The sequence below is a fragment of the Polistes dominula genome, unplaced genomic scaffold (assembly GCF_049000335.1).
Source record: "Polistes dominula isolate Pdom_NZ unplaced genomic scaffold, Pdom_raw_medaka contig_18, whole genome shotgun sequence".
NCBI classification, from domain to species: domain Eukaryota; kingdom Metazoa; phylum Arthropoda; class Insecta; order Hymenoptera; family Vespidae; genus Polistes; species Polistes dominula.
The window spans coordinates 675,061-688,635 of NW_028301164.1; the positions used below are offsets into that span (position 1 = coordinate 675,061).

General features: G+C 34.9%; 1 long non-coding RNA gene across 1 annotated transcript; it reads left to right on the top strand.

Moving 5' to 3' along the window:
• The first annotated feature begins 2,333 nt into the window (after nucleotides 1-2,333).
• Nucleotides 2,334-6,952, top strand: LOC149030476 (uncharacterized). Its single transcript, XR_016178681.1, has 3 exons — nucleotides 2,334-2,802; nucleotides 3,042-4,636; nucleotides 4,994-6,952. It is a non-coding gene; the product is annotated as an uncharacterized LOC149030476 (long non-coding RNA).
• Nucleotides 6,953-13,575: the final 6,623 nt, after the last annotated feature.

Below are 13,575 nucleotides of genomic sequence, written 5' to 3' on the forward strand. Positions count from 1 at the left end.
TGTTTCTTTCAACTTTTGTAACACACTGTTTTCCCTTTAAGGTTTACTTTTTTTTATCGATCGATCAACTTCTTTCTAACTTGGTTAATGAAAGCCAAGACGAGGCAATTCGACGACATAACATACCTAATGTTAACAGAACGTGCGTATTTGAAAAATTATAACTGAAAACGTCACACGATAATCAACGATAATCAACGATAATTACGCGAAGAAAAATATTATTTTAATTACGCGTTTACCTTGAGTATCATAGGCCCATCGACCTTAGTAAGTTTTTCGATGAGTTGGCTTCTCGTCAATTGTCCTTTTCCGTGTCGTTAAAGAACCTTCCTGAATTCGGTCAGACTAATTTTTCACCTCCCTTAATATCCTTGCCTTGATTATCCTTCGCTTTCTTAATGAACATCCCTAATCTCATTAAGTTCTACCGTATGGAGATAAGCTTTGAAGAAAAACAATAAAATTAAGGAATGATTAATCGCCGCAATATTTTCTTTTTTCTTTTTTTAAACATAATAATCTTGATATATTTTATTGATCATGATGTGTAATAAGGAAATGAAGGATAACTTTTTAATTTTAATAAATAAAAACGATAATTATATATTCATTGTTGCTCGATATGATTGATGAATAAACTGTATGTAATAAAAAATAAAACAATAACAAAAATAATATTAGTAATGAGCAGGAAGAAAAGAAAGAAATAAAAAAAAATAAAAAAAATAAAAAAATGAAAAACACATAAGACGAATAAATTGCACACTTCGTTGGCTTCTGAATTAAGGAACGAGATACGTATCAGCTTGTTGAACGATAATTGACGTGTTCGAATGTAATACCTTGATCGTTTCACCGACGTGAATGAGCCACTTCGTTCTCCCTTTCTCACTCTCACATTCTCTATTTCACTCTCTTTCTCTTTATATTTCCTCACCTTCTTAATAAAATCTACGATATAACGATATATTTAACTTTGTTTTTCTAGTAGAAAAATAAAAAATAAACATCAAGATGAAAAGTTTGCCTCGTAGGAAGCTCCAGTAGAAAGTGAATTTTTATTTCCATTCTTCTTTAACTTTTTTTTTTTTCTTTAATTGAAAAACAAAAAAAAAGTTGAAATCTTAGATCAACTTATCTAAAGTATTTTTCATTGAATAATCCCTTAACGAGAGTAAGGGATAATTATTGAAAACTTATAAAGAGGTTATTACTATGAGAAGAAGAAATTTAATTGCATTAAGCTAATGGCCTATGAAATTAGTTTACGTTGTAAAAACAATATAATTAAAAATTTCGAATGCAATTGGAAATGCTACACGGTATAGAAATATAATAAGAGAAAGTATTCGAGAGAGAGAGAGAGAGAGAGAGAGAGAGAGAGAGAGGGAGAGAGAGAGAGAGAAAGATATAATGTGTATATATGTGTATTTGTATGATATGATAAAGAGAAAGAGAGTGAGAGAATCACATCAAGCACTCGGTCTCGTTCGATAATTAAGTTGACGCTGTCACGTCTCTGCGTTACGTAAGTTAACTCGCGCGTATAATAATCGTATCTACGACTGAGAGTCCTTTCGCGTGTAATTCGATATGATTATTCATCGAGCAGGCAGGTGAATGCGACGCTAATTGCTTGGTTATTAAAATAATCGTTTCAAGTCGAGTCGACGGATAGAAACAGCTGTGCATTATGTTTCTTCTGTCTTATGTATAAAGTAATATCGTTGTGTTGACAATAATGAGTTCTCGATTGTACTTCAAGCACGAATTAACTTAATCATCATCTTGTATTTATTCGCGAAACCTTCAGAATATATATATATATATATATATATATATATATATGATCATAAGTATAATAAAAGCAACCCGAATGAAAAGACAAAGAAGGAGAACGTTGTGTGTTATTATATTAATTATTATTAAATTCATCCTGTGTCTCTAATTTCATTCGTCGTACATCCTGTACACGAAATTTGGTTTCGGTATCGCGTGGTACCGAAGAGAAATAATAACAAAAATAATACAAAACTTTACACAATACAGCTTGGTAATGTTTTTTTGTGAGAAACAATTTACTATTTCGGCGAGGCGGATCGTGTTAATGGCTGCTTAGCATTACCACTCATTATCGAATGCAACCCGCTCATCTTGAGTTCTACCAGCTTAATTACGTGGCATCTTAGTACTACCAATGATTAATTAAAGGAGTTTTATCGATCGACTAGAACATGTTATCTACAACAAATTCATGAAAATCATGCAAGAAATTCAACGTTTATAATTATTTCTACATTAAAATTTCAATGGTTGAAAAAAAGAAATGAAAAAATAATTACAAAATACGGTATAATAAAGAAAGTTGTGTAAAGAGATGTTAGTAAAAATGTAACATTCGATAAGGCAAATAAAAGGAAAGAAAAGGACAGAAGGAGAGTGTGTAATGGGTTTGGGGAGTGAGGAAGAAGGAAAATGCGGAAGATGGGGAAACGTGCTACTATCCTTCGTAACTCGATAAACGAGTGCGTCGATGGGCGGACATCGGAATGAGGCCAGAAGGCTGGCTATCGGAGGTGGGAATTAGGAAAAGGGTAGAAGAGGGTTAGCAATTGGCATCGATACTTTCGACGGGTCGATGCGTGGATCCAGTCAGATTCGGTTCGTTTCTCCGAGTGTTCTACGTCGTTACGATTCGACGTAGGCGGGAGAAGAGTAAACGAGAGAGAAGTGGATATATAGATAGAAAGAGAGACAAGATGAGAATGGGAAAGAGAAAGACGTATGAACAGAGAAACGGTGAGAAAGAGAAATAGAATGAGAGAGAGAGAGAGAGAGAGAGAGAGAAATATATGTATATAGAAAGAGAAAGAGAGAGAGAGATAGAGTGAGAGAAGAGACGCAGGACGTAGGGGAGAGGTTAGCTACTGTAATTAGTGAGAACGTATCGTAATTAGAGAAAATGCCACGTTTAATTGCTAATTGAGTTTCTGGCTGATGCGAGATCTAATTTTAATCACCTAATTACGTGACTACAGGCTGCGGGCTAGGGACAGCCGCCACCCTCAACCTCCTGCGAATGTGCATGGCTACCACCACCTCCACATTCTCCTCCTTCACCACCACCACCAACACCACCACCATCGTCTCCGCCAACACCACCACCATTGCTGTTAGCACCGCTGTGCTACGGGCATATAAGTAATCGTCTAGTCTCGTATTGTAACGGGTGATACGCTGTCGGTGCCAGTTAAAAAGCGGAACGTCTTTCTTGGAAGTCCGGAAATGCTGAGACCCGTCTTTGGATTCTGAGTTTTAACCGTTGACGAGAAATTGGCTTTTCAATCCTTTATATCCCATTTCTTATTTTCGTTTTTGATCCGTCGTATATGAATGACACATTTTCAAAGTTATTAGCATCTAATTATAATTATAATCATTCACACCTGAAATATATATATGGTTTAAATTTTAAATTAGAGTTACATATTACATAGGATTTAGAAACTAATGGAACTGATTATTTGATATCTAATTTGTAAAATGAATTAAGATTCACTTTTCCGTCAATCAAGTTTCTTTTAAATTAGAATTCGAATATCGAAAGTTTGACGTTCAAAATTCTTTCTTACGAGTAATAGTTCTCATATTAGAAAAAAAGAAAATGTATACTACATAATATAAGTAAAAAGGAAAAAGAAGAAAAAAAAATAAAAGAAAATAAAAAATAAAATAAAAATTAAAAAAGTAATTGTTAACAATGGTTAGGTATAGTTCTTGGGGAAATTGAGACACTGGGTATACGGGTTCATAATTTTCAGTCACCTTCGTACGTACGTGTACGTACATTTGAAGCGAATACGGCGAAATGCGGTTAGAAATTACATGCCTGACGCTTATATACAGAGCTCGAAGCGTGGAACTGGGGGCTCTTATTAACGCGCGTATTAGCTATGCCGACTCACCCCTTCTAATCTATATCCAACATCGTACCACGCGATTATTGGTTTCACGCGAGGGCAACTACCTGCGTTGTATCTACAGGGTGATGCTAATTTTCTAAATTTCAATGTTTCCCATTTCAATTCATTCGATTCTATTCTATTCCTTGTCGTATTCCTTTTTCTTATATATTTTTCATTCATATTTTAATATGAAACGATTTTAAACAAGAAAAATGAAACAAGAAAAAAAAAGGAAAAAAATAAATAATATACAGGAAGTAAGATAATCGACGGGACAAATGTCATAATTAATTATGTCGGTTCTCTCGTTAATTACTATATCTGTCAACGTCGAGTATACGAACATTTGTTCACCTTGAAAAATGACACGAACTTATTCAAATCGTGTTTTATCTTTCGATATCTAAATCAAGGATTTTTTTCAAATGTGTATTGAAAAGGTGCGTTCGGTGCTATTAAGTAAACAGCTTCATGATTTTAAGAAAATTAATGAAATCTTTCGGTGAAGTGGTTTCGGTGAATCATCGTAGCGTTGAACGTCGCGTTTGCCATCTTCGTCAGCTCGTTAGACGTTAATAATACGATGGAAAGTCCTAAGGTAGTTAGGCAGACGGTGAAGTTGCACAATGAGTCTGCATGTGTAAGAACGAAGGAAAATGACACGATAGGTAAGTAAAGGCCGATTAAAAATATCAAAGTAAATTAAAGAAAATGGAATTAAAATCTATATTGTTCTGAGCGAATATGTACTTTGACGATAGAGAATTAACTTCTTGAAATTGAATTGTTCTTCGTAATTATAAAACGAACAAAAATAATACAAAACTTGTATAGCACGTAACTTTTAGTTTAAATGGACTTTAAAAGACACGTTGTACGTAAAAACAATTAATTTAAAAGCAAAGAAGAAAACAAAGAGTTATAAAATAATATTATATACTCGAGCATATAACTTCGGAAAATTGCCTGACGATATCATAAGCTAATAACGATAAAGTTTCAACTAACGTTAATAATTTAAACAGGTTACGCGTAAAAGGAGTAGAAGAGAAATGAAATATAGAGACCAAAAAGAAAACAACACAACAAGGACAATTTTATGTTTCCCTACGCATCGATGGGGACGTTCTTTTCCAACTTATTAACGAGCATCGTTGCAGTCCATAAGTGCGTTGAAACGATCGGAAAAAGGCTTGCGAATGGCAAACGATACTACCACCACTGTCACTACCACCACTGTCACTACCACCACTGGCGGCAGCATCCCTTCGTCCCACCACTTTTCCACGTAAATGTAAAACAATGCGTTTACGTCGGTGCAATAGAAAATATATCAAAATATTATTTCGCACTAAAAGCTTCTATTTACTCTCAAATACAACAGGTAATAACATTGAACAATTGCGTTAGGAACGATGAAAGGGTAGGACCCAGGACAAAGTTCTTTTGCCTGCGTCCAATGGATGGCCGCTTGTCAATTACAATAAAAATAACATTATTATCTGAGCACCGCGTGTAAACGGATCCAAACCACTCATTCTCTCACTCACTCTTTCTCGCTCGTTCCATCCCCCTTTCTTTGTATGGAAATTTAATTTTTTTCATTTTTACTACCTATCTTTTTCTCTCGACAAAGATTTAATCGCAAAGATAACAAAGTTGTCTCGATGCGTTGTTTTAATCGATACTACAAGGCCTTTTTTCGGCCTTAATTAACCGACGACGAATTATTTAAGTATTCTTTTTTCTTTCTTTCTTTTTCTTTTTCTACTCCTTCTACTTCTTCTTCTTTTGAAACGAGTCGATATCCAGATGCATAATTCAAGACGCTAATAATAATAACTCGATTGTAAGTCATGGAAAGTTGAAGAAACCTCGATGATGGGAAGAAGCGAGTTTGTACGAATTCTATTCTAGAGTTTACCTCGGTTAATTACTAATTTAAGATCGACTTTATGGTCCAGCGTTCGGTGCTTTTCTCTCTCTCTCTCTTTCTCACTTTTTCTTTCTCTTTTTCTTTCAGTATCTTATACCAGCGAAAGTTTGCCTCTTTAAGATCGGACGAGCAGTCAGTCGAGCAGAGGCTTTTGTGGTTCGCATAGGAACTGGTTGGAATGAAGAAGCCATAATTAAATATGTCAAAGTGAAAAGAATGGGCCCACCTTGGAATCTTAGAACTAAATGAACTTAGAATTTCTTTGTAGAACAAAAAAGAACGCGTAACAAATTTCAAATGTAAAACTTATAACTTGTCTGTATAAAAGAAAAAATAGAAACAAAAAGAAATACTCTACAATTAAAAGATGTTACTTACCGAAAGATAAGAAACGTGAAACAATAGATTACATTTGTAAACAACGATTACATCTCGTAGGAAACGAGTAATTATAATTCAAAATAACGTTAATTAAAGTGGTATCTTCTTATATTAATGAATAAAGAAAATCGTTGGGATGTCAGAAACGATGTTACGGACGTATCCACCCTTTCTAAAAAATCCTCTTTCTACTACAACTACTACTAATACTACTAATACTGCTACTGGTACCACTACTAAGCGCTTGCACATACACACATCTATAGTCTATCTCAAAGTGAATGTAAAAACAAAAAAGTAGGACGCCTTATTGTACGGCGATGAGACCGAGACTCAAAGGCTTAGCGGCTTTGTACGTAGAAGTCTATGCCTATGTGCAGGCGCAGCAATGCTCGAGAAAGAGACGCTAAAATCCAAGCGACTGCTGTGAATGAGGAAGAAAGAGAGAAAGAGATAGAGAAAGAATGAGAGAGAATAGGTGAGTAAAAAAGAGGATGAGAGAGAGAGAGAGAGAGAGAGAGAGAAAGATAGAAGAGTGCTGACTACTACAACTACTAACTACTACTACTACTATTTCACTATTACTACCACTACCATCACCACAAGCAACCCTTTTCTCTCTTTCTCTCTATCCTCTTCGCATGTATGGACTAGCGCGTACGTGCAACCCTCGTCAAAGAAGGTGGTGGGGTAGAGGGGGGGAAGGGAGGAGGAAAAAGGGGAGAAAAATACACCTAGCTACCTCGTTCATTTTTATCCCCTAAAGCAATTTCAGCATTGTTTTAAAATAGTACTTAGCAGGGTCATTGTATTATGCATGCGCCCACGGTCTAGTGGACTGCGCCAGTGTGTAAGAACACTTGATTCCTACGTGCACGTGAGCCTCGGTTCTCCCATTGTTAAAGCTCAGGAGGAGAAGCCGTAGCGACGACGGCGGCGGCAACGATGACGATGGTGGAGGTGGTGGAGGTGGTGTAGGCAACAACGACGACGAGGGCTGTTCCTACTATAACTGAAAGTAGAATCTAACGCAAGGGATTTTCTTTGCTAAGATCTTTTTTTTTTTTTTTTTGTATTTTTTCTTAATGCTACTTTGCATCGATACAAAACGTGACCGAACATTTTTTTATATCCTTCCGTTCGATCATCGATTATTACCTAAAGATACTCGTTAATCGTTAATATTTTAAACAATGTTTAAAAGAAGATGAAACGTAAAGACAAAGAATATAAATAAATATATATATCATTCTTTTACAATCTTTTGTCGTGTAAGCAATTAATAAAGAAGGTTCACGTGTATTATCAGCATTAATATTATAAAGTTTCATACGATGGTATCAATGATTAAATGACGCGTGTTCGTATGCACGTGTTTATAAATATGTGATGTGTTTCGATTGAGTTCATCGTGAATCTCTCGTTTATTTTTTGTAATAAAATAAATTCATTGTGGCTTGCATGATAAATGTTGTTTTCATCGTTACTGCATAAACAGGAAAACCATCTTTATCAGATATTTATATCATTGTGATGTTTGTTAATTAAATGAATAGAAAAAATGATTATATGTCTAATATAAGATTGTTGAGACGATCGAGACAAGAAAGAGAAGAAAGGAGAAAAGAAGAGAAATGCGTCGCGGATTTCTACCCACTGGCATCGCCACAGCCCGCGTTCGGTTAAGTATGACGTGAAGTGCGATTACTATTGTCTCGAGTCTGACAGTCAAGCGTCTCGACTTCCTACCGAGTAAAGCAATATTGCATTCGAAAGAGAGAACCTACTCGCCCGGTATGACGCCCGCGGTAAGGTTCTCAAGGACCCTTCTCTAAGATAAAGGCTTGCATATACTTACTGAGTACGTAGGCTTTTTCCCCCTTAGTTTTCTTTTTTCTCTTTTACCCTTTTTTTTCTATTTTTTCCTCCTTAACGCGAAGCTACAATTTTGTCCGAGCCCTAATAAGATCGTTGTCGTTGTCATCGTTTTGTTCCAAAATTCAAAATGTGAAGAAGCAATTGAATTAATTATTAATAATAATAGTAATATTCTAAGTTAAATATATCGTTTTGAGATAATATCTGAGAATCGAGTTAATATTCCTTTTTTCTTTTGTTACTACTCTTTTTGAAAAGGTCAAACGATGAGAAGTAGAGAAAAAAAGAAAGGAAAAAAGGAAAAAGAAAAAATGTAGTAAGGAGTTAGCGGAAACTGTAAGATTCACGGCGTGTCGAGGAAAGTAGTACGACAATTCCGAAACTACAGCGTTAAGTACACGACCGGGAGGCGCGTGGCCAAAGGCGGTAGAACGGCCCTCTTCTCGTCTTCATTGTTCGTATTCTATCCCTTCGTCGTCATCCAAGCGGCTTCCCTTCTCTGCAGTAGCAGCAGCAGTAGCAGCAGCAGTAGCAGTAGCAGTAGCAGTAGCAGTAGCAGTGTCAGTAGTAGTAGTAGTAGTGGTAAGAGAAAGGTTGCACACAGTCAGCTATATCTCTCTTTTCATCTCTCTTTTTCTCTCTTAAATCCCTCTGTCTCTATTTCTATCTCTCTTTCTCGGTTTCCACGCGACCCAAGCCTAGTGACTTTCACGAGGGTCTCATTTTCATTAAGAATTAAAGTTGAAGTCCGGCTTGAAAAACTTTTCATTCGCCTTTTCCATGCAAATGAGATCTCGCGCCATCTCTCGACGCCTCGAAACTATCTCGATTCCGGCTAATGCAGAACCACGGGGACCACTGGCATCGGTGGTAGAGGTAGCCCTTACCCTTTACTTTCAAAAACCCTTTCCAGTTTCCATTTTCTTGTAGGTCCTTAATGTAGAAAACTTTTTCCAAGATCTCGGCAGCCGGTGTTGAATCATTAGCGAATCTCTACCCTTATTCCTCCTTTCTCTCTTTTCTTTTTTTCTTCTACTTCTTTCCCTCTTCGAGGTCGAGCTTTTGCCTCAAGCTTGATATTCTAATCTCGAAGTAAGACCATCTTTAAAGAGAGAAATTAATTAACGTTTATTCGAAATGTTCGATATCGAGAACGTATATCCGAATGTTGCTCAAACGAAACTCTAAACGTTAGACTTATAATTTTGCTTTTACTGTACTACACCCTTTCCCCCTCATCCTCCCAATATCTTCCTATTTCTCTATTTCTCGTGAATACTCTCTCTCTCTCTCTCTCTCTCTCTCTCTCTCTCCCTTTCTCTCTCTTTTTTTCTCTCTTTTTCTCTTTCATTCACGTTCTCTGTAACATCGAATAGCTGCGATAATTAAGCGAGTACTCTAATGAATCCCTATTCGCGCGACTAATTTGTGCGATAAACTGGATAAATAATAATCCATGATATTTCCCTTTTACCCGGTTACTGGATTTTACGAAACGAACCGAGCAACTTACAAATTTTATCGATTAATAATGCAAAACCGATGTCGGATATACTATTAACAATTAATTTCATCTAGAACTTACTTTATTAATATATTATAAAGTAATAACGATTTCCAATATTTACATTAATCCAATATTTTTCTACATTATGGTTGGATACAAATTAAACATCTTATATATATATATATATATATATATATTAAATTTTTTATTATTAAATTTTTTATTTGATTTTAAAGTTAAAACAAGTATTTCGCGTTGACTCTAATAACAATTAACCAATAATTATTGTAATCATTTACAAGCACGTTCAATCTTGATATTTATTCAGCTAATTTGCCGTTCAAATCGTAATAAAATAAACGCTTATAGGCTGCTAGGCCAATGGTGCCCATACACGGACAATGGTATTTTTCTGCGTGTAATTTTCCGACGTACAGGACGACATCATTCTTTCGGTCCATTAACCTTGAGCGGTCGCGCATATTTTTCGAAACGAATACCAAAAAACGGCGTGCGTGGGCGTCGGTTACGTTTACGGTGAACTTTTTTTTCTACCGTCCGTTCGATTCATCCGTCGAAATGAGAGAAACTCTAGCGCATTTTGTTAATTGAAATCGTTTCATCGATCATAGATAACCTTTGGCCCTTTTATCGTTCTCCAAGAGAAACTGAAAAGAGAGGAAGAAGAAAGAATCGAGAGTAGAGAAATTCATTTTGAGTTTTAAACAATAATTCTTAATGGTTTAGCAAAACGACTGTTTAATTGTTTATACAAATATTTGTCATAACTTATTGCAGATAATAGAAACAAAAGGAACAAATTTATATTCTTTTCAAAATCGTGAGATAAATGTAAAAGATTTTTTGAATGATATGAAAATAAAATGAGAAACAAACCTTAACGAATAATACAATCATTCCAGCAAATTTTTTTATCCTTCTATTAATTATAATCATATTAATAATAATAACAGTTTATTAAGCTATTACCGAAATTACTACATATGTCGATCATTTCTCTTGATTTAGTTGGTAGACGTTTAATACACATCGGACCACCACAAAAAGCTATATATATATATATAAATAAATAATTGAACAAGAGTAATATTTAACGAGATCACATTTTCCTACTTCAAATGAAATTTTACTAACGATCGTATAAACAGTAATTTATTTCATCGATTAGTTTATAAAGATCAAGCAAATCGGAGAGAAAGTTTGAGTCTCACTTTTGATGGGATATCTATCGTTCGTGAGGTGTCAATAAAATAACGATCTTCCCCCCTGAACCCGCCACCCACCTAACCCCATCAGGTGTCACAAGAGATGAGATAAATATGGGTATTTGAACGCAGCAGATAATGCAAACAAACCCTCGGTGAGTTATGTTTCCCTATATCTATAGATACTACATATCTACAGCTATTTATATATATATAGTCAGAAATATATATACGCGTATTATATCCATATATGTATATGTATATAGCATATATGTTTGTCTGCAATTGCGATACGCTTCGCGTTAAATTTACTTTGAATTATCGTTCGTCGATAGTCGTGCAAGTGAACGATCCACGTTATTATACTTCTCTTTACCATTCCTTTATTTCTATCTTCTTTCGAAATTCTTTAATTTGATTAAGCGACTATAATCATTGACGAGAATTCCAAATCTTTTAGTTCAATCGTTGGATCATTTTAAAAGATGAACATTACAACGATTTATTCTCGACTGCAACTAATTATAAGCTAATTTGTTTAATTTGAAACGATTGATTACAATTATATATTTGGTTTTTATATAAATAAAATTGTAATTAATCTTTTCATTAATGATGTATCTAATAAAATAATAAATATATAATTTAGAAGATTTAGGAGTATTAATAAATTGTTAAAAATCATTAAAAAATAAAATTTGAAGTTAAATTATTTTAGTTTTGGTCCATGTGATCCAACTTTACGAGTTAAAGATTAAATTTTAATCAGAAAATATTTGAGATCGAAAGTATAAAGAAAAATAATGCGATAATAATTATATATAAACAATAAAATAGTAACGGGACGATAAAATAAATAAGAAAAATATTTTACAATGTTAAGATTAAAATAAACGATGTTACCTGCCTTAGTGTAGTCGTCGACACGTGTGTATCTCGTATGACCACTAGAATTGTACTACTCTGTATTTACTTGGAAGAACGAACGGTTGCTGAGATAAACATACGAAAGCTTCTCGTCCGGACTTTGTAAATAAACTCGCGAGAGAGCACAGTATGTAGAGTTTGAAATATTTTTCGACTCTTTCTCTCTCTCTCTCTCTTTTTTGCCCCTAGTCGTTATACTATATCTCTTTTTTCCTTTTTTTTTTAAGTTTTTCAACGCTTGTTCATTTTCAACGTTGGATATAATATAACGATATTTTATTAACTCTCGGTGATAACCTACCAAATGGGGAATAATTTTCAAATAATCCTTTCAATAGAATAACGAATTCGATGCAAAACGATATATTGACTTCGTAATAAATGTTATAAACTAAATAGAAAAGAAAAAGAAACAGTAATGCATATATATATATATATATATATATATGTATTCATATTATCGAATTATGATTTTAATTCTTTCTATATGGTGATAGAAAATGATTTGATAAAGATTGAAATAAAAGTTACTTGAAAGTCTTGGGAGATAGAGTTCTTGTTGATCGAGAGATGTCAATGTTACTTTAAGAAAGGAAGATAGTATATAACGAAGAAAAGAAAGACGGAGATAAACGTGAAGATGTCGAAGAAGGAGTGGATCGAGGATAATCTTACGATCCATGATGTCAAGTGATTACAGCTATTTTGTGCCACTTGTACTTATTAGGGGTGATACGTACGGACCCCGTGCGGCCATTATGAGTGCCATCTGAATCTCGGCCTCTTGAATGCCTCCATTTACCATTAAGCACATTACTATTATCCTATCACGCGACTCCGAGCAGGCCAAAGGGACTTACGCTCGCTTCTTTGCTTTGGCCCCGGTGATGCACGAAGCCATTTGCTCAAAGTGGCCGTTCATTACTAAATTATGCCGGTTTTATAGCATTACATTAAACTTGGCATATCGCGACAGGCTTGCCACTACCTTCGAAAAAATCAAAAGATTCATTTGATGCAGTGATTTCTCGTCCCTCTCTCTCTCTCTCTCTCTCTCTCTCTCTCTCGCTCTCTTTATCTTTTTTTCTTCTTACTTTATTTCTCTTCTCATTTCTTACTCGATATCAAAACCTTTATTTATCTCATTTCTTTTGTTGAATGTTATACTAACTTTTGTTGAATGTTATACTAACTACCAGAACACTGTGTTTGCTTGATTCTCTCTCTCTCTCTCTCTTTCTCTTTACCAAGCGTAATGCTCATATAATTAATGATAATAACGAGGGCATGGGCAAGCGACAAGTAGTCGGACGCTTGGGTTTTTGTTTAAGCGAACGTTACCACGCCGTAATGAACCGCCAAAGATGTCAGAACCAGTTCTCGATCTACTTTTGGTCCGCTACAACCCTCGCCGAACACGACGACTACTAGCAAAGCTCCTTCTATTTGCTACAAATGCTAACCCAATGTGAAAGCTTTACGCGCGATTTACTACGCTAACCGAATAATCAACAATTCTTGTAACAATATTAACAGATTTCTAAACGTTTTTCATCATCCTAAGTCTCTCTCTCTCTCTCTCTCTCTCTCTCTCTCTTTCTTTTAATGAGATTACCCTAGAAAAGAAAAACAGTTTCATATTTTTTGTTTGGTTCAGTTAAAATAGTATTTACTATTTTCGTCTTGTTTGTTTGAAATACTAGGGAAAAAACAATGATCCATAATCGAAGAAAATGTGAGAACAAATCGCGA